General features: G+C 35.2%; 1 protein-coding gene across 1 annotated transcript in view; it reads left to right on the forward strand.

The window, feature by feature from the left end:
* LOC138694815 (uncharacterized) overlaps window positions 1–25027 on the forward strand; it is a 274848-nt gene that overhangs the window by 46802 nt on the left and 203019 nt on the right. The gene's annotated exons all lie outside the window — the stretch shown is intronic.

Here is a 25027-nt window from a genome sequence, read left to right on the forward strand (position 1 = left end):
GGACACACGATGCGGAAGCACAAGTTAGAATGTGAAATAGTAAGTGAACTGGAATGCCGAGCAAAAGAGAGAAGTACAACAACCTCCTTCTCACATTATTTTTTTTATTTGTAATATTATTTCCCAAATAAATGCTCCTAAATGAAAAAAAATTAACATCGTAAAAAGTAAAAATAATGTGTTTGTATCATTGCTATTCACCTTAAAGTTACTGCTAATCTTTCAGCTGAGTTTATTTATTTCTGAACAAATTTTGTGCGTCTAATTTTACAATATCATTTTCAATTAATTTAAAACAAAATTAAATTATTCGACAGAAAGTCTGAAATATTCCTTAAATTTGATGGGATCATTTTCAAGATTTCTCAATATAAATTAATTAGAACAGGCCTCTATATCTATTTCTAAACATATTAGCTAATTTTAAGATCCGTACTTGTTTTTCAAAGCAAAACTTATATTGTACCGTTATCAGATTATCATCCATTATCAGCTGATCAGGCACAGTCAACTATATAAAACAATTTACTATCCACCTACGAAGTTCGAAGTAAAGAAACCACTCACTGACGATGAACGCTGGCGATTTCAATCGTCAGCGATGTTCGTTCGACGAAGATCGTCGTAGACAAACCATAGCTTTACCCGAAAAGCGTACTACGGTCTCTTCAGGTTTATGCCAGCCGTAGCCAATCACAAAACTATATCACGCCGGCACCATTTTATTTAATGCTACTGTAATAATAATAATAAAGAATTGAGATGGAGAGTGACAGGGAAATGTTGAAGGAAACTGGAAAATCCCGAGAAAAATCCTCAGCAATTTTGGCTTTGTCCACCACAAATACGACCCTGTATCACCAGAATTCGAATTCGGATCTACAGTAAGCCAGTGCTCTGCCAATTGAGCTGCCAAGGCGAATTGAAACTTACTTTAGTTGAGAATCGTCTCAGTGACGCTGAGAACAATCGTAAAGGAAGGAAGAATACGTGCACATTTTCCGTCAATTGAACAGATAGAAATGCTGACACACTTCCTTCTGCTACTAGTACAATGTTTACATTTATATTACGAGAGGGACATTTATACTGTCTCCGGATATATTACATAATACTTCATTCAGTGCATTGTGGCAGAGAGACTTTAACGCCCGAGTAAGACACTAACCTGCTGTTATTATTCTCACACAATACAATGTGCCTCACTAGGTTACTGGGTAAATGGGAATATAGTAATCATGCGCACAGACATGCTGTATCAGCTGAAGGACACGTCAGAAAGCGTCAGGGAAATGCAGTCTCTAATTGTGGAACGGAAATTAGGAGTTAATAGCTTATGTCTAAGCGTATTATTTTGCTTCCAAGTGAGATGAAGTACACTTCTTTATGGTGAATGTAACCAAACAATGGGGTATGAAGAAAGCGGAGTGTAGGATCTAACATAATACAATTCTGTGGCAGAGAAACTGTACTTATCTCACTGCCACTTAATTATGAAATAAATAAATATAATGAACCAGTGTGGATCGTACGGTAAAGTCACAGTTGACGTATTGCGCAGCATACCGGAAGGTCGCAGGTTCAATTCCCGAGAGAGTCATGGATTTTCTTCATTGATCTAAGCCTTCCTGCCGCACTATGACCCTGGAGTTCATCCAGCCTCAAATTGAAAACAGTGCAAGGAGTATAGGCCTATACCTGAGGTTAAGGACGCAATCTCGTAGGAATGTCACTAATGCCGATTGTCTAAGAAAAGTGGGAGTCTGTGAGTCTCCATGGCCTATAATACGGATAACTTTGCAAATTACGTAGCCTATCATGTTTACATAACGATCTCGTCGTTACACCTAGCGCTTCGAGTACGAAGCTAGCGACATATTTTCGGTTATAACACCTAACGTACCGTGTCTGGGTCTCAAGTGTTAGAGCACTGGTCTACCATCCAAGCGGTCCAGATTCGATTCCCGGCCAGGTCGTAAAGCAGACGTGGACAAAGCAGACGTTGTAAAGGGTTTTTCTTCAGGCACTCGCAACGGAGGCTATACTTTTGAAGGACTAGTAGAGAACCACATTGAATTTGATGTGAATTGTCTGCAGCCAGAGTGGTTCCCTATATGTAATATTCTCTCGCTGTCCACATTATTTAAAGCAATAAGAATATTCCAACATGGATTTAGAAAAGGAAAATCATGAACAAAGTGAATGTTTACAATAACTGACAAATAAGAAATTTAATCTCACAGCATTTTACTTTTTAATTGATTATGAGGACGCTTTCGAAAGATATGACAAAGCTTTCGAAAGAGTCAAGAGAAAGTTTTTGATAGAGTTAAGAGAAAATTGATATGAAAAATATTAATAGAACGTGGAATACAGATCTATCTAATCAATGCAATAAAATCTTTATATGGTAAATTAGGGTCTGTTGAACAGTAGGGCATGTTGGACACTTTGTACTTTAACGTGTTACCTCGCCACTTGTGGGCACCACATTCTTCTAGAAGTCAATGACGGAAGTAGCCCCACTCGTGGCTACTTCCGTCATTGACTTCTAGCAGAATGTGGTGCCCACAAGTGGCGAGGTAACACGTTGAAGTACAAAGTGTCCAACGTGCCCGACTGTCCAACAGACCCTAATTTACCCTATGGCAGTAAGAGGCCTATTGTACGAATCTGAACAACTAAATCAGGAAAATTCTCAAGTAACATAACTCAAGTCGTTATAAAATGTCAGATGAATTTTAAATAATATTTTGCAAATAATAACAGAAACTTTGCAACGTTATTATTTGCTGATGATCAGCTCAAAGTTGATAAGGCAGAAGACATTCCAATTAGGAATGTGTAAATTCGATAGAGAATTCAATATAGGAATATCGACCGAGAAAACCAAAATAATGGAGTTTAAAGGAATAAATCCTATTACGGCGAACATAATATGTACCGCGTACCGATAAGAAAATTATACAATAAGTAGCCGATTTTACGTATCTAGGCAATCACATCACATATGGAAAATTACGAGACCTTTATGCTAAACTTTACGGGTGCTATTCATAGACATTTCACAGCACGCGCTACGAGCGTACTAAGTTAGCCCCGGCTATCCACTGGTTACTAGTACAGAATTCAAATATGTCCTATCGCTAACACTGGTTTATGAATACGAAAAACGCTGATAATCCACCGAAAACTCGCGCTAAAAATGTTTATGAATACGGAGATTTGCAGGATCAATATCGTACGTGAGAACACAAAGTAAGAAGGGAGACCATATTTTAAAATTTGTATAAAGCTAGCTATACTACTATTACCTAGTATTCCTAGAAAATCCCACTTTAAGGCGACAGATTTCACTTTTTTATTTATTTTTTTCTGAGTTGAAAAGATCATAAACTGCTGGAAATAAAATAAATCATATTTCGACGACAAAAATGCAATTTATATTGTATTTTGAAACCTTCGCTTTTAGAATGATATTTAGAGTAAATTGAATTAAAAGTTAAACTTATAAGAAAATATTTCATTTCTAGAAATGGTATAATATTCTTATGATCACAAATTGGGAAAAAGATTTTCTTGATTCTTTCACAGAATGTTCAATGACTGCATCAAAATCTCAAAATCGAAATTTTTGACCTGAGTAGCTTTATTTTGCACTACTGAAGGTTAGTTTTCCAGGCAGTCTTATTTATGGCAGTAAAGCATATTAACAAAAACTCAACTAAAACACACAGAATCAACTGAAAGAATATTCTTTCGCTATATAGCTGGATATATTTTGTTGGATCACAAACCAAGAAATGAAATTTGGAACTCAATATCCCGAATGTAACACATACATAATCGCACAATACAGGAATACAAGCACTTGCGACATAAGCCAGAATCCGTAACAGCCAAAACAGTACTGCAGTATAATTCTGGAGGAGAACGAAAACACGGAAAATATAGGGAGACTAACTTAATGAGCGACAGCAGGTCAAATATCTAATCCTTGAAATCGATGATGGCGATGTTATGTTTTTTGTTTAACGACGCTCGCAACTGCAGAGGTTATATCAGCGTCGCCGGATGTGCCGGAATTTTGTCCCGCAGGAGTTCTTTTACATGCCAGTAAATCTACTGACATGAGCCTGTCACATTTAAGCACACTTAAATGCCATCGACCTGGCCCGGGATCGAACCCGCAACCTTGGGCATAGAAGGCCAGCGCTATACCAACTTGCCAACCAGGTCGACTGATGATGGGGATGATGATGATTTATTTTATTTTATTTATTTTACTGGGTTATTTTACGACGCTGTATCAACATCTAGGTTATTTAGCGTCTGAATGGTATGAAGGTGATAATGCCGGTGAAATGAGTCCGGGGTCCAGCACCGAAAGTTACCCAGCATTTGCTCGTATTATGATGATGATGATGATGATGACGATGATGATGATATATGGTGGTGATGATGATGATGATGATTGTTTAGTCAGCAGTCCGAAGTCTGATTGGAATCTTGTAACTGACACCAATAAGGCATCACTCATGGAGCTGATGATGATTAAAATTATTGTCGGAGGGAGATACATTGTGTTCCAAATGGTTTCAAACTAGAATCTGTTCATTGTTTATAACTAGGGCTAGCATTTTGATGAAATTGCATATTTTTTCTAGTAACTTAAGCCAGAAACATAGCTGCTTTAGTATTTATATGTTATGTGATAAACTGAGTGTTTTAAGACATATTTGTTAGGGCATTTGTTTGCCTGTTTCAACTCATAAGAGCATTTTTTGTTTTATTCGGTCATTTTTTAGGCATTTTCATTTAATTTTGGCCATAAATCACCATTATTAATGTAAAATAATGTTTATTTCCTTTGATATTTTCTTTACATATTTTGTCCATTAATACCTATTGTTTTGTATAATATTTTAATCGTTTTTCTACACAAATATTACCATTTTAACGTAATACACCCCATGTAATGGATCAGTCCAACCACCCCTTCAATATAGACTCCTCTATACCTGCTAATTCCGGATAAGAGTGGCCTTGTGGTAGATTACATGGAAACTAAAAGTAAAGTAAATCCAAGCGCTATAGTCCATGAAGGGCTAAGACGGACCAGCTGACTGCTGACCTCACGTCCACATGCAGACGCAGAGGTGAACGATCATACATGGAAATTACATCAGGCAAAAAAATTAATTAAAGTGTACTACTTAGAAAAAATTATGTAAAATTTAATTTAATTACTAGTCTAAATATTAAGTAGTACAAAACCTCTTTTCCTACTAGGCCAATTATGTAAGATCAATTTTAGGACATTTTTAAGAGCATTTTTGAAAGATTTTTAGGTCATAAATGCATTGTTTTAGGACATTTTTTCATGATTTATAGGTCATCAAAATTCTAACCCTATTTATAACAGTTTAAAACCGTAGACGGCAATCTATATTAAATGTGTATAGTTATATTTAATATTTGCACTAAATAATATAAGTAGTAAAGTAAGCAGCCGCAGGCTATAGCCTAGGAAGCTGTCTGTCAGGGAGTGGTGTGTTTTGCCACAGGAAGACAGCTGCACCTTTCTCGAGTCACAGATATCTGTTCGCCTACGACCTTTCGAATAAATCTACTCCAAATAAAAGTTTCTAATTCTCTTATTCCTCGGCGTACTTGTCCGGAAATTGAAGTTAAAATCAACAGCGCGTGAATATGGGCGTCACCCGGAGAAGTAACTGAACTCTGGAGCGAACAGGTCTATGTCAAGGCAGTAGCGGAAGCGATTACGGAGAAGTTTGGTCAACGTTGACACAATTATTCATTTAATTTAATCATATACAGGGTGTTTAAAAGTATTCAATATTTTGGGAGGTGATAGTATGCATCAAAACAAGAAAATAATGTCTAATGAATATGGGTCCTACGACACATACTTTCTGAGATCTGAACACTTGTTCATAGGAGGTGCTCAATGTGACGTCCATTCATGGCAGTGCATTCCTCTGCCCTACAATACAACAGACTATCAGACAATCTTACCTTCCCGGTGCCGGAACGAATTTTAAAAGTCCACACCTGTGGAGTAACGGTTAGAGCGTCTAGCCGCGAAACCAGGTGGCCCGGGTTCGATTCCCAGTCCGGGAAAGTTACCTGGTTGAGGTTTTTTCTGGGGTTTTCCCTCAACCCAATATGAGTAAATGCTGGGTAACTTTCGGTGTTGGACCCCAGACTCATTTCACCGGCATTATCACCTTCATCTCATTCAGACGCTAAATAATCTGAGATGTTGATAAAGCGTCGTAAAATAACCTACTAAAAAATCTTACCATAGTTGACACTCTTGGCATGAAATACTGATAAGTCGCAAAAAATACTGAAAACAAAAGTTTGGTTGCGGATAGGAGAGGGGTTCAGTAGAGATGGTGTTATGAATTTGCGTAATCAGCATGTGTAGGCTGATGAAAATTGCCATTCAGTTGAAGAAACAAGGCATCAGCACCGATTTTCAATCAATGTATGGGCAGGCGTTCTTGGCTATGGATTAATAGGACCATACGTGCTACACAGTGATTAACTGGGGCTTGTTATCAGAGATTTAGAGAGTGAACTAAAAACTAACCTCGGAAAAGTTACCTCTGGATAACAATTTTATCTCCCCAGACACCATTAAGCACAAAAGAGGTCTAATTGACTCAAGAAACTTAGAAAAATTTGCGCTTTGAAGAATTTAATAAAGAGTGTCAACTGCCACAGAAAGGTAAAGGGGTCAGCTTATATCAAGATTTCACTCCCGCAAACAGCTGGGTCAGGCATCATACAGGCCTTTCTAGCTCCGAGTGGAGAGATGCGCTAAAGATGACCGGTAATATTGCTCATGTATGCGCTATTCCAGGCAGAACTCAGGACAATAACCACTGTAGGCGATGCCACTGTGAGGTTGAAACTTTGGCTCATGTCTTGGGTTCATGCCCATTTGGCGAAACTCTTCGTAACAGCAGACATCACAAGATCAGGTCTGTAATCGCAACATGCCTTAAGTCCAATGGATAAACTACCTATGAAGAAGTCCATGGAATAGCGGATACTGGAAGTCATCGGAGTATCGATATTATAACATTTAAACCTGGAGAGACAAAAGATTATATTCTGGATCCGACCATCAGATTTGAGACGCATCAGAATCAACTCGAGGAGGTTAATCTAGAGAAAAGTACAATTTATGAACCAACTATCCCTTATTACAAAACATAATATAAACTCAGGGATATAGACGTCATCGGATCAATGGTGAGCGCTAGAGGGACCATAACAAAACAATTTGTGTCATTCGGTCATAAATTTGGAGTACCAACAACAACAATTAAGGAAATTTCTATTAGCCTATAGCTTTGAAGTGTTCTCTGCAGATTTTACGGCGACACTTGTATTTCAATTCAAATTACAGTTGAATTTTCTCAATATATTCTTTTTATCTGTATTTTTAATTTACTGCAAATTTTCATTACTAAAACATTATTTACTGCAAATTTTAGTTTACTGTAAACAAATTTCTTGTAAGACATTTTAATGTCATCTTTAATGTTATTGTTTAACATCCTTTGTCTTTGTCAGCCTCACCAAGTTGAGGAAGATTGAATATTAAAATTAATACGAAATGGGGTTGTTAGCCCCACGCTGAATCCCCAATCTGGAGAACCAGGTAATTTTGCATTCACTTATCAGAGTTTTCTTCCTTTAGGCTTTCAAAAACCAACTCTACATAGGTTTTTTATTTCAGTAGGGGAAAAAAAAATTCTTGATACTCATGGTGTTAATTTTTAAGAGTAACATTTTCTGCTGATTATTATCTGCTCCCAATATATTGTAACGAAACGAACGAACATGGAATATTAAATGACAAAGGTGAACGATAAAGAAAACCAACTCTTCAAATTACTCTATGTTGAACTTCCTTTGTTGTTGTTTCGTATGTATAAATAACTACATAGGCAGAGCAAACTTAACAGTTTCTCTTCAGGGAGTTGATTTAGTCTAAAGATTAAATCATATTATGAATACATGTGCTAAAATAAGTAGTTCTGATTTCGAAAGAACTTGATGTACACTTCCTATATAGCACATAAATCATGTTTTGTGAGTGGAAAGAGTCGACAAGTTGTCCGGCGAAAGTGCACAGAGCAGCAGGTGCAGTGGGACTCGATTGATAAAAGTGAAACACGCGGGCCACAGAAATCAGCTCTTCAGTTTCTCTGCTACTTCGAGAAGATTCTTAACATTCCAACACTGAAGATGATAATTTCGTTTGTTTCTAGCATCTGTTCACTCTTCAGTGTATCAGCTCTTATCTCAGCTGCACAAGTCAATATTGGACGAATCATTGCTTTGCCTGTTTCCTCTTTAGCATCCTTTCTTTTAAACATTTGTTTTTTCATATTATATCATTCATACAACGGGATATTCCTGCTGCCTTGTTTGCCTGATATGTAACTTCATTGTGCAGAGATCTCCAACTTATCTCAACACCTAGATAGGATAGTTATAGACAGGAGAGAGACTGATAGTGAGACAGAGAGACAAACACAGAAAGACAGAGAAAGATGAACACACTAGAGAGACAGATGGGTACAGGCCGTTAGATAAATGTAGACAGATACAACAATATACTCTCTTTCCAGCTAAAGATTGAAGTAAATGTAAATAAATGCACGTGGCATAATGGTTCCTGATTGGCTATTGGACGCACAACGCCTCCAAACTCATGCCTGACATCTTCCTCACATTGAAATAGTTCTTTCTAAAATAATGAAATGTATAAAATATATAGAATACGGGTAAATTAAACATGCTTATAAAAACACTTTCTTACGATTTAAACAATATGTTTATGTTAGTAGTTTCAGAGATTGCATGATAAATCATTGTAACGTGTATTATGGCAACGCGCATGCGGAACTCCAGCTTCACAAAACACATCAGCACAGCTGGTAACACAGTACGAGATTCAGTGTTGCCAACCTCAAAGAAATTTCTGTAGGATTAAAGAAATGCTCCGCTCTTTAAAGAATATAATTTAATCACGAATCTACAGAAAAAGAAAATCCATTATTCCCAGTAGAGAAATAATGAACTCTTCGATATCAATGCGCATATATCTAACTAATGAAAATTCTTCGATATCCCTGTATCCCTGTGTTATTGAATCACCGTGTCTGTCAGCACGAAATTCGTCTCCCCTCTGCCTCTAGCGTGTGTGCGTTCCGAGAACGATCACGTGAGAGATGCATGCCTTAATATTTTGGAATGGCATTTTGACTTCTTCTAATGTATAGTATGGTATATCAGATGATGGCTGCCCTACGTGCTCACATGCTGAAAATAATGCGCCCTGGTGGCTGCTTTGTTAACTAGCTTGCGATTGCGGAGTAATACATTTCGGTTTTGTTTATGTCTACTTCAATCTTTAGTTGGAAATACTTTTAGACAGAGGCAAACATAAATATATAGAAAGACAAACAGAGATACAGAGAAACAGAGAGACAAACAAGGACAAATAGAAGGACAAAGAGATATGGAGAGACAGAGAAAAGGGAAGATGTGAAGATAGTCAGGGATGCAAACGGAAAAGAATAAAGAAGCAAACAGAGAGAACAAGCTTATTTATTTATTTATTTATTTATTTATTTATTTATTTATTTATTTATTTATTTATTTATTTATTTATTTATTTATTTATTTATTTATTTATTTATTTATTTATTTATTCTGGTAGAGTTAAGGCCATGAGGCCTTTTCTTCCACACTACTAGAAGTGAAATATACACGGAAACAGTAACAAAAGTAGTAATGTTAATAGTAATACTTAAATATAAAAATCTTGTCATGCACATTAACGAGCTTACATATAATGAAATATTGACTAAACATGATACATAATAAGTAATTACAATTTATATCGTAATTCTACTTTATGATGGGACTAAATGACAATTTATAGAAACACACAGAATAACCTGTGATCATCAAGGTCATTCAATCTTATAATCAACAAGAATGGATCAACTTTTCACAAATAAATGTATAAATTATAGATACGGAGAGACAGGGATACAGAGAAATAGAAAAAGATAGATAGAGACAGAGATAAATAGAGGAACAAAGAGAGAGGGGCATAGAGTTACAGAGAGACAAACATTGAGATACGTATAGAGAAAGACAGAGGCGAATAGAAATTGACAGAGAAGGAAAGAAACAGATATACGTAGACAGGGAGACAGAAGAGAGGACGATGATGATGATGATGATGATGATGATGTCGATTATGATGAATGTCCGTGTGTAACTGAAACTTCTGTCTTAGTTATTTTTCATTCCAAGAATTGTACTCCTTAACACGAAAGTGACTTTTCAACTACTCGAGTGTTCAATTGACCTGGGGTATCGATTGAGCTGCATTGTGAGGAAGAAGTAAGAGTAGAAACTGCACGCCTCCACGCAATAAAAGGAGCAAGGGTGTATATAAAGCCCCAGTGACCTTAATTTACGAGGATGGTTAAAACTTTAAGTGAAAGCAGTCTTGCAAGATATCGGTACAGTGTGAACTTCCGAATTATGGCGACCCACTTCCGATTGTTCTGGATAGCACTGCAACTGGGTGACAGCGGGCGTTGATACAGATATTCGCACAACAACGGGGTTTGCACTCTCACTCTGTGTGGGAGGAGCGGGGCGTGGTACCTAACGTCAACGTCTACAGCATTCATTGACGTCAATCTCACCATTAGTAAGATCATAAGCCATCGTCATTACCATCGTCGTCACTAAATCGCAATGAAATTATCATGTTTCTGGGTCGTGATTTCAATTTTGACTTATGAAAGTAAAATCTAATGTTATACTACTTCCTTACTGGCTTTTAAGGAACCCGGAGGTTCATTGCCGCCCTCAGATAAGCCTGCCATTGGTCCCTATCCTGAGCAAGATCAATCCAGTCTCTATCATCATATCCCACCTTTCTCAAATCCATTTTAATATTACCTTCCCATCTACGTCTCGGCCTCCCCAAGGGTCTTTTGCTCTCCGACCTCCCACCTAACACTCTATATGCATTTCTGGATTCGCCCATACGTGCTACATGTCCTGCCCATCTCAAACGTCTGGATTTTATGTTCCTAATTATGTCAGGTGAAGAATACAATGCGTGCATTTCTGTATTGTGTAACTTTCTCCATTCTCCTGTAACTTCATCCCTCTTAGCCCCAAATATTTTCCTAAGAACCTTATTCTCAAACAACCTTAACCTATGTCCTCTCTCAAAGTGAGAGTACAAGTTTCACAACCATAAAGAACAACCGGTAATCACCATTCCTTCCAGTACATCCTTCAGTAGGCAGTTTCTGCTCAGCCAGTGACTCAACCAATTCATTTTTCTCTTCCTGATCAGTTTCAGCATCATTCTTTCTTCACCCACTCTTTCAAGCACAACTTTATTTCTTATTCTGTCTGTCCATTTTACACGCTCCATCCTTCTTCGTATCCACATTTCAAATGCTTCTAGTCGCTTCTCTTCACTTCGTCGTTATGTCCATGTTTCTGCCCCATACAAAGCTACACTCCACACAAAGCACTTCACTTGTCTCTTCCTTAGTTTTTTTTCAGAGGTCCACAGATGATGCTTCTTAATATAAGGATATTGAATGTGATTTGTGAAGCAAGACTGAACTAAGATCATGTGATTTCAGAAAGAGCCGGTCCGGCTCCGATTGTATCGTTGTAATTTTTTTTTACTAATACCGGGTAGGCATACTTGATTATGGAGCCAACTGAAGCAATTACTAATAGCGTCGTTGTCCAGGGTGCGACATAGAAGACTGGTCTACGCTGCAGTTGATATGAGATGAGATTATGTTGGTGATATGTTGAGCTGGAAGGAAACCGGAGCTCGCGGAGAAAAACAATGTTACCTGGACCACGGGGTTGCCCAACACAAGTTATAAACCGGCAGTACGACAAAACACGCTACGAAATGTTTCATACAAAATAATTTTACGTCGAAAAGGAAGCAAAATCGATTAAAATCGTGTTAAACTTTTTTGTTTGAAATATTTCAAAGAATAAAGCCCCTGAAATTAACGATATTACTTGCGGTTCATCTTGTTTAGTCCCCAGTCATGTCTGCTACTATATCGTTCGCATATAAATATGTACTAACATTATACTGCTATTTATAACAAAAGATAAACCGTTGATGTCCATATAATAATAATAATAATAATAACAATAATAATAATAATAATAATAATGCAATTTATAATAATTATTTCAGATTTAATTTCTGTAGAAACACCTTGAGTAAAATATGTTTAATGAAATAGGAATTAAATTATTATATAATACAATGCCAAAACATATTAGAAATTTAAAGACTAACTATTTTAAAGGATCTGTCAAAAGTCTCCAAATTCATCTCTGTTTAGATATCAGGAAATATTTTGAAATATTTTTCAATTAACTTTTTTTGTAATCTCGCTGTATTCCTATAACACTGTCATGCAATGTACAATGTTTCAGCAATGAAATGAGTTTGAGTTTCATATTCCGAAGATTTTCATGTAGCTATAATCAGTATCGTCAGAAAAATTATGAAGTATACCAATCATAAAGGGCCTAGACGGTTAATTCAAATCCTTTGATTTCCGAGTAGGTTTAATTAATACTTGATTTGAAATATTATAAAATAATATTTTTTTTAAATCATCGCTATATAATTTTGATAAAAGTACGCATCTATTATCGGACAAAAACAAATAAAAAATTCAATGCGGAATCAGCTGATGCAAGGGAAAGTGTCCTGAATAAGTACAATGGAGCTGGAGAAGAATAACAAATCAGTGCATAGAATGCAAATCATGCATCCGCAGTGATTAATGTGGCGCTTTCAGTTTCCTACTATCCTTTAAAAGCGCTGCTGCACAATTTCATGCACTGATTTTATTTAATTTGCATTTTTGACCTAGATTCCAATGCATGAGATCATCATGAATTTGTTTGCGCGATCCTCTTTTATAATTATCGAACCGTTCGTTGAAACAGGTTATGGTTACGAGAACGATACAGCCGTCGGTTAGTCTCGCACATGTCTGACCTCAGAAATTAAAACAATACATAAATTTTCACACGCTACCAAAATATTAATTAATTAATAATCAGATTTCATAGGCCAAGTTCTCTTACTTGTCAATGCACCGTAAAACCAGGATAAGTCAATGGTGTAGCTCAAGCGACAGTGATCTGCGACTCTTCTTACGCGTGAGTTTGACTCCCGTTTGGGATGATTATTTCGTTTGGTTTTCCCTCATCAGATTTCCTCCAATTGTAAGGGGATTCAGGTAATCCTCGGCCTCATCTCTCTAAATAACGTTTATAGGAGGATAGCGATAACAAAGGAAGTCTTTAATAAAAAAAACAGTATCTTATGTGGACCTCTGAAAAAATAATTAAAGAAGAGACTAGTGAAGTGCTTTGTGTGGAGTGTGAATTTGTATGTGGCAGAAACTTGGACATTACGACAAAGTGAAGAGAAGGGACTAGAAGCTTTAGAAATGTGGATATGGAGAAGAATGCAGCGTGTGAAATGGATAGGCAAAATTAGGAATGAAGCTGTGCTAGAAAGGGTGGATGAAGAAAGAATAACACTGAAACTGATCAGGAAGATAAATAAAAATTGTCTGGGCCATTGGCTGAGAAGAAACTGCCTACTGAAGGATGCACTGGACGGGATGGTGAATCAGAGAAAATTTCGAGGAAGAAGAAGATAACAGATTATATACGTCATTAAGATATAAGAATCGTATGCGGAGACTAAAAAGAAGACGGAAAAGAGGAAAAATTTAATAATGCTGGGTTTGGTGTGGAAGACTGCCCTTGGACAGAAAACTATGAATCAATTCGGGTATTCTTACATTATACGCTAAGGGCTATATACACGAACGTTAAAAACGTTGCGTTGACAACGTTCTTTTATAGAAACTTGGTTTTTGGTAGTATGATCCCTTGTATAATTGTATGACTATACTACACAAGCGTTACAAATGTTGCGTTTGGTTGCGTTGCTTCGACGTTGGAAAGTTTCAACGCAGAGGTCTGCGTTGGCAACGCCATCTTTTGCAAACGTATTCATACTACATGTGCGTCACCAACGCAACGTCAACAACAGAGTGGATATTGTCAAGAAATTGCAGTTTTTACTACCTACTCTTGGTGAGAATGAATCCATTTCGAATATACCTTCACCTAAACAAGAAGACATGCCGGATAGTATTATTTCTCAGGCTACTTCGGGGTCATGAGAGTAATGTAAACGATACCCAAACAAAATTGGGACCATCTCTTCGCTCGACAGGGACAGGAAGAAAAGGAAAATCTGAAAATATTCTAGTAACTGCAACAAGGGATATTACAAATATATTAATTATCAGAGAGCGTGGCCATATAAAGACAAGACAGAGAGAATGACAAGGATAGAAACAAAGCTCTCCTATTATCATTTGTCAAAATCATGGACAATTTACCTCCAGAGCTTGCAATTGAGGCCCGTTTAAAAGTTTCTGAAATGTTCAGAAACCTGCTTGTCCAGCAACGGGCAACATCAAGAATGTCCCATTTGTCAGATATGTCGCCGTTGAGTGTTATTGCCGATGGTTCAAATGATTCTGAACTCAATGTTAATTTCAGTCAGTACTTATTTCTGTAGCTTGTAATGTTCTTAATTTTCAACATATTATGCATAAAATAAAAATATAATCATTTTCTGCAGCTTGTAATTCTTAATTTTCAACATATTATGTATAAAATAAAAATATAATCATTTTCTGCAGCTTGTAATGGTCTTAATTTTCAACATATTATTCATAAAATAAAAATATAATCATTACAAATTAAGGCAAATTTTATTACTTACCTTAATGTTACAATCAGCTTTTCGACAGGATGAACTGATTTCCTCATTACAGTATCAGTTTTCCTAATTTTATGAGAAATTAAATTCAAAAGATCATCAAAACTTTTTATTGACATTCTGAAATAGAGAAAAAACTTATCGGGATACTGTCGGTGATTTTCAAATTATAAAACTTTCCTGTCGAAAATCTCTTAATGTTTGCGGGATGAATTCACCATCTCCTTTTCCTCTTTCTTTGAGACAGACTTATAAATTGAACACATAGCTGAACTACATATGCAACTTGTATAACATCCATTCCAGTTCTGAAACCAAACACAGCGTCCCTAACGCAACGTGTAGTTTATACATTTTTCACACGTTACCAACGCCTGTCAACGCAACATTTTTAACGTTCGTGTAGTATAGCCCTAAGGGTGAAATCTAGACATTTCCCCCTATTACTACATATGCTAATGAATTATAATGATTTCCAATTTGTCACGTTGAATTTTATTTTGCTAACCTTGTTTCGAATTTTGATACTGGCAATAATGCAACTGCCAGTTGCTATGTAATTGTTGATAGCATCGTTTGCATTTTAAGAATCTGTCAACGTCCTTCAAACGAAAGTTACTAACGAGTATTATATATGAAATTTGAACGTAATAAATAAACAGTATACATTTTAAAACGGTATTTGGTTTTCGGAATTCATACTAATCATGTGATGTCAAACAAAATGAAATTTATGTTAGATCTCGTGAAACATAAACTGCTTAGCCAAACCAGAAAATAGGCAATAGACAGTTGTTAAACAATAGTTACTTATACAACAAGTGAATAATCTTGATAATTATGGCATGAGTACCGTTCGGGCGACAATTTTCACGAGTGTCATAATAAGATTATCCACGAGTTGAATAGGTTATTATTATTATTATTATTATTATTATTATTATTATTATTATCATCATCATCATCATCATTATCATTCTTGTTGTTTCAATACATAGTGATTTTATAAGCTTTGGTAATGTCTGGTAACAGTTGGCAACATTGAAAAGACGGCCATATTAGTTTTTTAGAAGTACGTGAACGCCACTGTAACTATCACCATTTTTACAAACTCTAGGCAATATCGAAATTATACAGCGTCAATAATAATTGATAAAAAAAAAGGATTAGACTTGAACGCTCATCAAATTTTATTAGGAAATATATTTTAGTTGTATCACAAGAAAGATTAAATCAGTTTTTAAAGTACCCCAGTTCTAAGTGATGATTTTTAGGCATCAGTTTATGCCTTCAGAGGCAGGTATGACTATACATTTTATATGTACGTATATACTACGCAAAAAAGTTTGTTTATAACGTTTCAGGCAAAACAGAGGAGGTGAAAACAAACTACTTTTTTATGTTACAAAAATCTGGTAGATGTCCTTAAAGGGTAGGGACTTTCAACTGCCGTAACAATCATGTTTGGGACTTCGAACATCCTCGTACAATGATTATGAGGTCGGTATCAAGGCAGATTTGCAATAAACATATAGGCTGGCATTATATACGACCATCTGGTTGGGCATTACCTGTTGCCTAACATTCTCCGTTGTAGAAATTATCTTGTATTTCTTCGCGAAGCACTGCTAGAACTCTTGGAGAATATCCCGCTGAAAGTCAGAGAAAACCATGGTTTCATCATAATTGTGCAAATTTTAACAGTATATTCTTTGGATAGAATACAACAACAAATTCTAATACCATATTGTAAGTTCCAAATGAATACTTTTCTCAGAAAAAAAAAAATAATAATTTACGCACCCCTACTTCAGAACGGATATTCCACTCCCCAGAAAAGTGCGAAAAATACGCAAGTAAATACAGTATTTGGAACACATCACCTATAGTAACGATGAATTACTACAGTTTTGCAAATTACAGCAAGAGCTTTTTATGCAATACGATGACCAACTGACATAATACTGAACAACTATGGTTTCATCATAATTGTGCAAATTTTAACAGCTTATTCCTTGGATAGAATACAACAACAAATTCTAATACCATATTGTAAGTTCCAAATTAATACTTTTTTTCAGAAAAAAAATTCTATTAACACTGTTTTACTCGATAATTACTCTCCGTATGACTTTAATTGTTACTCTTATCATTACATTTCACTCTTATCATTAGAGAAACTAACAAGGCAGTGTTTGTCTCCTTGCAATTTTTAAGTGAAATGGGCAGTTTTCTAGCAAGTTGAATAAAAAGATTAACACGTATCGTTATTTCCTGTCGTTAGAAAGTCTGACAACCCTACTTACTTACTTACTTACTGGCTTTTAAGGAACCCGGAGGTTCATTGCCGCCCTCACATAAGCACGCCATAGGTCCCTATCCTGAGCAAGATTAATCCATTCTCTATCATCATATCCCACCTCCCTCAAATCCATTTTAATATTATCTTCCCATCTACGTCTCGGCCTCCCTAAAGGTCTTTTTCCCTCCGGCCTCCCAACTAACACTCTATATGCATTTCTGAATTCGCCCATACGTGCTACATGCCCTGCCCATCTCAAACGTCTGACAACCCTACTGCAGTGACTAATGGACTGAATGCTACTATCCAGACCAAGTTCATGTGTGTAGGCCTATTCGAAGGTGAGTCGGCTATGCACTGTTGCTAAACTACGCAGACTTTCTGCTTAATTTTCTAATTAACCATGCACTTAATTACAATGCAGCTTTTATTTTAATGTATTCTGTTGCCCCTTCAATCTGCACAGTTATATCACGTCCATTCTGTACATATATCTATCCAGAGTTCCCTCGGGCGTGGGTTCGATTCCCGCTTGGGCTGATTACCTGGTTAGGTTTTTAAGAGGTTTTCTCCAACCGTAAGACGAATGTCTTGTAGTTTACGAAACATACAGCGGCTATACCAAGATGCTTTGTCTATTGTTCGAAACCAAAGAAAACCTGACATTTTCGTAACTCTCACCTACAATCCGCAATGATCTGAAATAGCTACTGCATAATCCAGAAATGCATATAGAGTGTTAGTTGGGAGACCGAAGGCAAAAGACCTTTGGGGAGGCCGAGACGTAGATGGGAGGATAACATTAAAATGTATTTGAGGGAGGTGGGTTATAATGATAGAGATTGGATTAATCTTGCACAAAGGAGGGACCGATGGCGGGCTTATGTGAGGGCGGCAATGAACCTTCGGGTTCCTTAAAAGCCATTTGTAAGTAAGTAAGTATTACTCCCATATGAAAAACCCACTGATCGTCCTGTCATTGTTACTTGCGTTTGAAACTCGAGGATATAAAATGGATAGGTTCAAGAAAAAATATTGGCATAAAAAAACATTCCAAGGGAGTATGTTTCATTGTTATGGACGTAAATAACTTTCAAAATGTCTGGTATTCGTTGAAAATAAATTTGAAAAAATTTTATTTGCACTTCTATTGAACTTAGTTTGGAGAATTTGCTGCACAAGCCACTAGACATTTATAGAATCTGAAATTCTTGTGTGCTTCGTTTTATGAACTTGAAAAAGCAGGCTCTTAAGACTGGATGCTCGATAAACACATTCGTGTGTTCCCACAAGGGACAAAGAGTACTTAATCATATAATAATACTGAAAATTTATCGAAGCTTGCAAGTAACCATATAACTTGTTCTACTTAGAGATAAAATAAGAACGGACCTTCTAAAGTGCTCGAAGAAAGCAAAAAATCAGTGTCAACTCGCGGAGTTCAGTCATGGTGCGGTTCGGTAATGGAAAATCGAAATACAAAATGACTGTGCGTTCTAAAAGAAGCACGCGTAAACAAAATAAGGATTTAGACCGTTTTTAAATGGAGGGTGATGGTCTTCGAGCTGCCAACACTGCTGATTATACCTGATCTGACAACTGGACACTATGAGGTGAAATGTCGTTTATACAAGATTGGGAAAGTGGTATGTCCTATTTCTTAAGCATGATTATAGTAGATAAAATTATTGCTAGGAATGTATTATGTAATGCTAAGATTTTAACACAGCCAACAGCGATTTCGATAATTACTCTATGGAACTGAGAGAATTTTCATATATCCCAACTTAGAGAGTAATAATCTCAGTTGAAGATTAGAGGTTGTTCAAGGATTTGGTTGCAGAACGTACAATAGAATTTGTAGATCACGGTGTATGAGGTCAATTATTATCAATTCTCACCCCCTCCAATCAGATATATTCTACCTTTAATTCTTCTTTCCTTTTTGGCTGCTGTTGTGATTTTCATTCTCAATTTTATTTATTATCATTTTATTGCTATACTTGTTATGTTTATTTTCTCTTGTTGTTAATATCATTCTATCTCATTGTTATTCTCATTTAAATTTTCAATTTTATCTTCATTATTATTCTTACTGTCATTTTCATTTTCACTTTCAGTTTTATTAGCATTCTCATTTTCATTTCCATTTTATATTTTATCTTATTCTTGTTGTTATACTCATCTCCATTTTCAATTTCACCTTGATTATCAATCTCATTGTTATTCTCATTAAAATTTTTATCTTAGTTATCATTCTAATTATTCTAATTTTCATTTTCAATTTTATTTTAATTTTAATTTTCAAATTCATCTTAAAATTATCATTCTCATTGTTGTTTTATTTTAAATTTAAACTTGATCTTAATTAGGCTTCTAATTGTTATCGAGATTTAAATTTTTATTTGTAACTCAATTATCATTCTCATTGTTATTCTAATTACTATTTTCAATTTTATATTAATTATATTTCTCATTGTTATTCCCAATTTCAAATTTATTCTAGTTCCTATTTTAATTTCCATTTTCAATTTTATATTAAGTATCATTCTCAATTTCACTTTGTTTCATTTTCACTTTTATCTTAATTTCCATTATCATTGTTATTCTCATTTCCATTTTCAATTTTATGTTTCAATGATTATTTTAATTTCCATTTTCAATTTTATATTAATCATTCTCATTGTTATTCACTCTTCAATTTTGTCTTAATTAGTATTCTCATTGTTATTCCCATTTTCAATTTTATTTTAATTAGCAATCTCATTGTTATTCTCATGTCCATTTTTAATTTTATATTAATTAGCAATCTCATTGTTATTCCCATTTTCAATTTCATTTTAATTAGAAATCACATTGTTGTTCCCATTTCCATTTTATTTTCATTTTCAATTTCATATTAATTATCATTTTCATTATTTTCTTTTCCATTTTCAATGTTATCTTAATTTGCATTCTCATTATTATTCCCATTTCCATTTTCAATTTTATATTAATTACTATTCTCATTGTTATTCCCATATCCATTTTCATTTTTGTCTTAATTAGCATTGTCACTGTTATTCCCATTTTCAGTTTATTTTAATTGTTAATCGCATTAATTCTCATTTACATTTTCAATTTTATCTTAATTAACTTATCATTTTCATTGTTATTCTCATTTTCGTTTTCAGTTTTATACTAATTACAATTCTCATTGTTATTTCCATTTCCAATATTATATTAATTACCATATTCATTGTTATTCTCATTTCCATTTTCAGTTTTATTTTAATTGTCAATCATATTCATTCTCATTTCCATTTTCAGTTTTATTTTAATTGTCAATCGTATTAATTCTCATTTCCATTTTCAATTTTATTTTAATTGCCAATCGCATTAATTCTCTTTCCATTTTCAATTTTGTCTTCATTATCATTTTCATTGTTATTCTCATTTTCAATTTGGTTTTAATTATATTTCTCATGTGCATTTCATACTAACATACATACATACATACATACATACACACACATTTGGCTTCCTGATTCTCACATGTAGCCAGATTTATCCTGCTAGAACTATTACTATTATTATTATTATTATTATTATTATCATTATTATTATTGTTATTATTATTATTGTTATATTAAAATATGTAGCCCTCATTCATTCATAGTGTTCTGCCAATTTCAAATCCAGTATTCTCCAATCTTTCCTAGTCTTCCTCTTAGTCTCCGCATATGATCCATGTATCTTAATGTTGTCTATCCTCTGATATCTTGTTCTGCCCCGAACTTTTCTTCCACCATTCCTTCTGGTAGTGTGGAAGAGAAGGCCTTATGGCCTTAACTTTACCAGAATAAATAAATAAATAAATAAGTAAATAAATAAATACGTTCCTTCCAGTGCATCCTTCAGTAGGCACTTTCTACTTAGCCAATGTAGGCCAAAAGATTTAAAAATTGTGGCATTATTGGAGACAGTTCATAACTCTGCATTCTCACAAACGTGTTAAGTAAACGGATCAAAAATTGTATTACTCGGAGACAAGGAACTTTTAATTTGTAGGTAAATATTACAGTCACCATATACTTAGATATACGCGTAACGTATTCCTTGCGGCAATGCTATAATTTAATAGAAGTAAGTGACCAAGGTTGAAAGGTTAACTGCCCTTTAATCTCTCCTACTTTTGTGCCACAGCGCTCGTGCAGGTCACGTAACATAACCAGCAGAGTGTTACGAGATGCTTCAAGCCTTATAACGGGTGGACAGCAATCGCGAAGGAGTCGAACCAACAGGGCAGAAATGTCAGTTTTTATCCACATACCGGAGAATCATAATTATATCGGCTGTACCTCAGACGGAGTGAGCAGCAATTCACAAGTTCACCAGACAATTTCCTGCATTGTCGAAGGGATTGGCTTACGATGGGTGAAGAAGGATATGACGTCATAAAGAAAACGCGTGCTCTAACCTACTGTGACCAAGCCATTCTGTGACGACCGCGGCTGTCTTCCTTGTTAGTCACATCGAGGATTAATAGGACAGTCAGATTTTATGCTTTATTTGTCTACAGCGCCTTTAGAACCGAATGACCTCATTGCATACGTGAATAACGAGCTATCTTGAAAGTAACAAATATCTTGCTTGCACTACATTATAAGGAAAACTCCCCAACTTCGTCTTATACGCCAAATATTCGAAATGTTTGTATTGTTTATAGAAAACGCAATAAAACAAAATTATCAAGCTTATTCTGCATACTGGTTAGGGTTATTCCCAGGGTTTTCCCTCAACCAATTGAAGCAAGATTGCTGGCTAATTTACTGTGTTGGACCTCGGACTCATTTCTCTATCATGCAAATATCATCCATACCATAGCCCGGGTTAAGTTCACGGTGCGAAGTGCTGTATTTGTACAAGAGTCCGGCCGTTCGGCTACCCAGTCATTCACAGAATAGGAGTGGTAAGCACAATAAGCCTCAGGCTGCATTGCAAACCTTCGGGTTCCTCCTCCGTACAAGAGCTTATTTCGAAACAAAAAGTTTTTTTATCGGAATTTCTGGAGAGAACAGTGACTAGGCTATCATATTTGAATGATTTAATAACATCTTCTAACAAGATTGTACTCTGCCTCGTTTTCATCAACAGATTCGTAATTTCCTTGTTGAAATTCTCCCACATCCTTGGATTGAACGCAGCGACATCATTAATCTTGTCCTGAGCTGCTGACCTCCCAAATTCCTGGACAATTAAGATTTATTTTTATGGAACTATGTGAAAGACATTGCCAATGTGCACCTCCCACAAATCTTCAGGGACTGAAGAAATTTATCATGATTACGATAGAAGAAAGAGCAGAGGAATATTACATACAAAAGTATACAATACATAACAAATAATTGAACTATACAAAACAATATACAAAAGAACATAACATCCCTTCCTTCTTTATCTTTACATCCGTGTGTATTACTGAAATCAAAAGCAGCACACGAACGAACCATACTTATTCAGCACTTCCCTACAAATGTCCGTCCATCGACTTAAATTTGGGAGCATAACACTAGCGCCAGCGAGCGACCTAGTGGGTATTTAGTAAGTCTATACATTAGACTGGAATAGTTGATAGCAATTTATTTAATATGATTTTAATTTGTAAGTTTAGATTGCGCTAGTGTACGCTACAACTATTAAGTATCTACTAGAGGGAGAAAAAATATTTAATTCCATTTTAACCATGTTCACACATTTTTCCGGAGCCTAAGATTACAAATTATTTTTATTCTTCTCTTTCATTCTTGTCTGTCTACCCAAAAATTTTCTTTTGTGTCCCTCGCTGTCATTTATATGAATTTCCTTCATCTGGCTTTCAGGAGGTTTTCACCATTTCTTTCGTTCAAGTAGGATCTACTCCATGGTCTCTTCGGCAGTTTTTGTGTATGCCATCCAATTTGTGTGTCAATTTCAATTGTTTTTTTTTAATAAAATCAACATTGAATTTTGGACATTCATTATATCGCTTAATTTTTTCTTCGCGATATCCTTGCAGATAGTCACTAATGCCATTAATTTTAATTTTAATTGTGATTTGGCATTCCAGACTTGTGATGACTTGGTATTTAATGTTTTAAGTATTTGTTTTTTATTTACTTTTTAACTTGCTTATCCCACAAAACACAATTTAATACTATTCCTATCTCAGTTTACAGTAATGTATTCTATGTCTTCAAAATTCTAAGCCAAAATATGTTGATCATGGGCAAATTGTAATGAATATACCGTATTGTCGTCTATTGAAATTGCATAGTGGGATAGGTTTATAAATAAGTAAATGAATATTCATTAATAATAGTAATACTAGGCCTAATAATAATAATAATAATAATAATAATAATAATAATAATAATAATACTGTAATAATAATAGTAACATATTATTATTATTATTATTATTATTATTATCATCATCATCATCATCATCATTAAAACGATAATTATTATTGTCGCTTTTTCGGTACGTTTACTTGATACCATTCCAAAAACAGACCTTAGAAATCTGATCTCATCTGCCTTAATTTTTTTTCTATCTTCTGTTTTTATAAATATCACTATTAAAGAGTTACAAATATAGCCATTGCGTTCTGACGTGCAAGCTTTGTGTTAGTTCTTTGGTTTTGTTGTTATATTATTATTTATTGTTGCAGTACAGGCTTCTTTGTGTAAACTTGAAGTTTACATTGTTCATTTTTTTTAACTTCCCTATTCTTTGTTAGTCATTGTGTCACTTCCGCAATTTATACCGGAAATGTCACTCGGTTATATTATTAAATTTATATTTAACATCTTGCTTATGAAAGTTTCTTTTTTATTCCGATTCACATGTATGACTTCAAAGTTTATGCTAGTAGAAGAACTTGTTTAGAAAGGAGTATAATGCTTCACATTACACATTGAGAATATCGGCTCGGTAAATTTTCTTTATGCTTCGCAGTTTTTACTGTGTTGCAACTTTCAGAAGCGTGACCTTTCTTGCTGTTATTAAAGTGGCCAGATGAGCTAGTGGATTGGGATGCAGCTGTTGGGGTGATATCATGAACAGGGGCTGAAGAATATCTTAAAGCCCCTTTATGGCTAATTTAGGGATTAAGGACATCGAGTCAGGTATATTTATATGCAATGATTCCATTAGAGCAGATATGTTTGTGTAATGACCTGGTTTAAACTGGTATTCTATAGTGTAAGGAAATCGAAGATTACTTTTAAAATAAGAGTACTGATCAATGGAGAAATCTGGCGCAATTCTTCGGATTCTCTTGATATCGAGAGAAAGCCCCTTGTTGACGTGTGCAATAGATTGTTTCTGTTGGCAACTGAGTTGAACAGAGGTAATGCTTCGAAAGCCAAGTGATACTCCATCGGTTGCGTAAAACAATCGAGGAAGTCTCCTGCATGCGAATTTAAATATACTGTACTTAGCCAATATTAAACTTACTTAGCCTATGAGAAGTATACAATTTCTGATGAGAACACTTAGGTCTATGTAGGAATGTACTTGCCAAATATTAAATTAGCTTTGCCTGTGTGAAGTATCCAATTTCTGATGAGAACACTTAAGCCTATGTAGGGATGTACTTGCCAAACATTAAATTAACTTTGCCTGTGTGAATTATCCAATTTCTAATGAGAACATTTATGTAGGGATGTACTCGCCCAATATTAAATTAACTTAGCCAATTTCTGATGAGAACACATATGCCTATGTAGAAATGTACTTGTCAGATATTA

Source organism: Periplaneta americana, chromosome 2, assembly GCF_040183065.1.
Source record: "Periplaneta americana isolate PAMFEO1 chromosome 2, P.americana_PAMFEO1_priV1, whole genome shotgun sequence".
NCBI lineage: Eukaryota > Metazoa > Arthropoda > Insecta > Blattodea > Blattidae > Periplaneta > Periplaneta americana.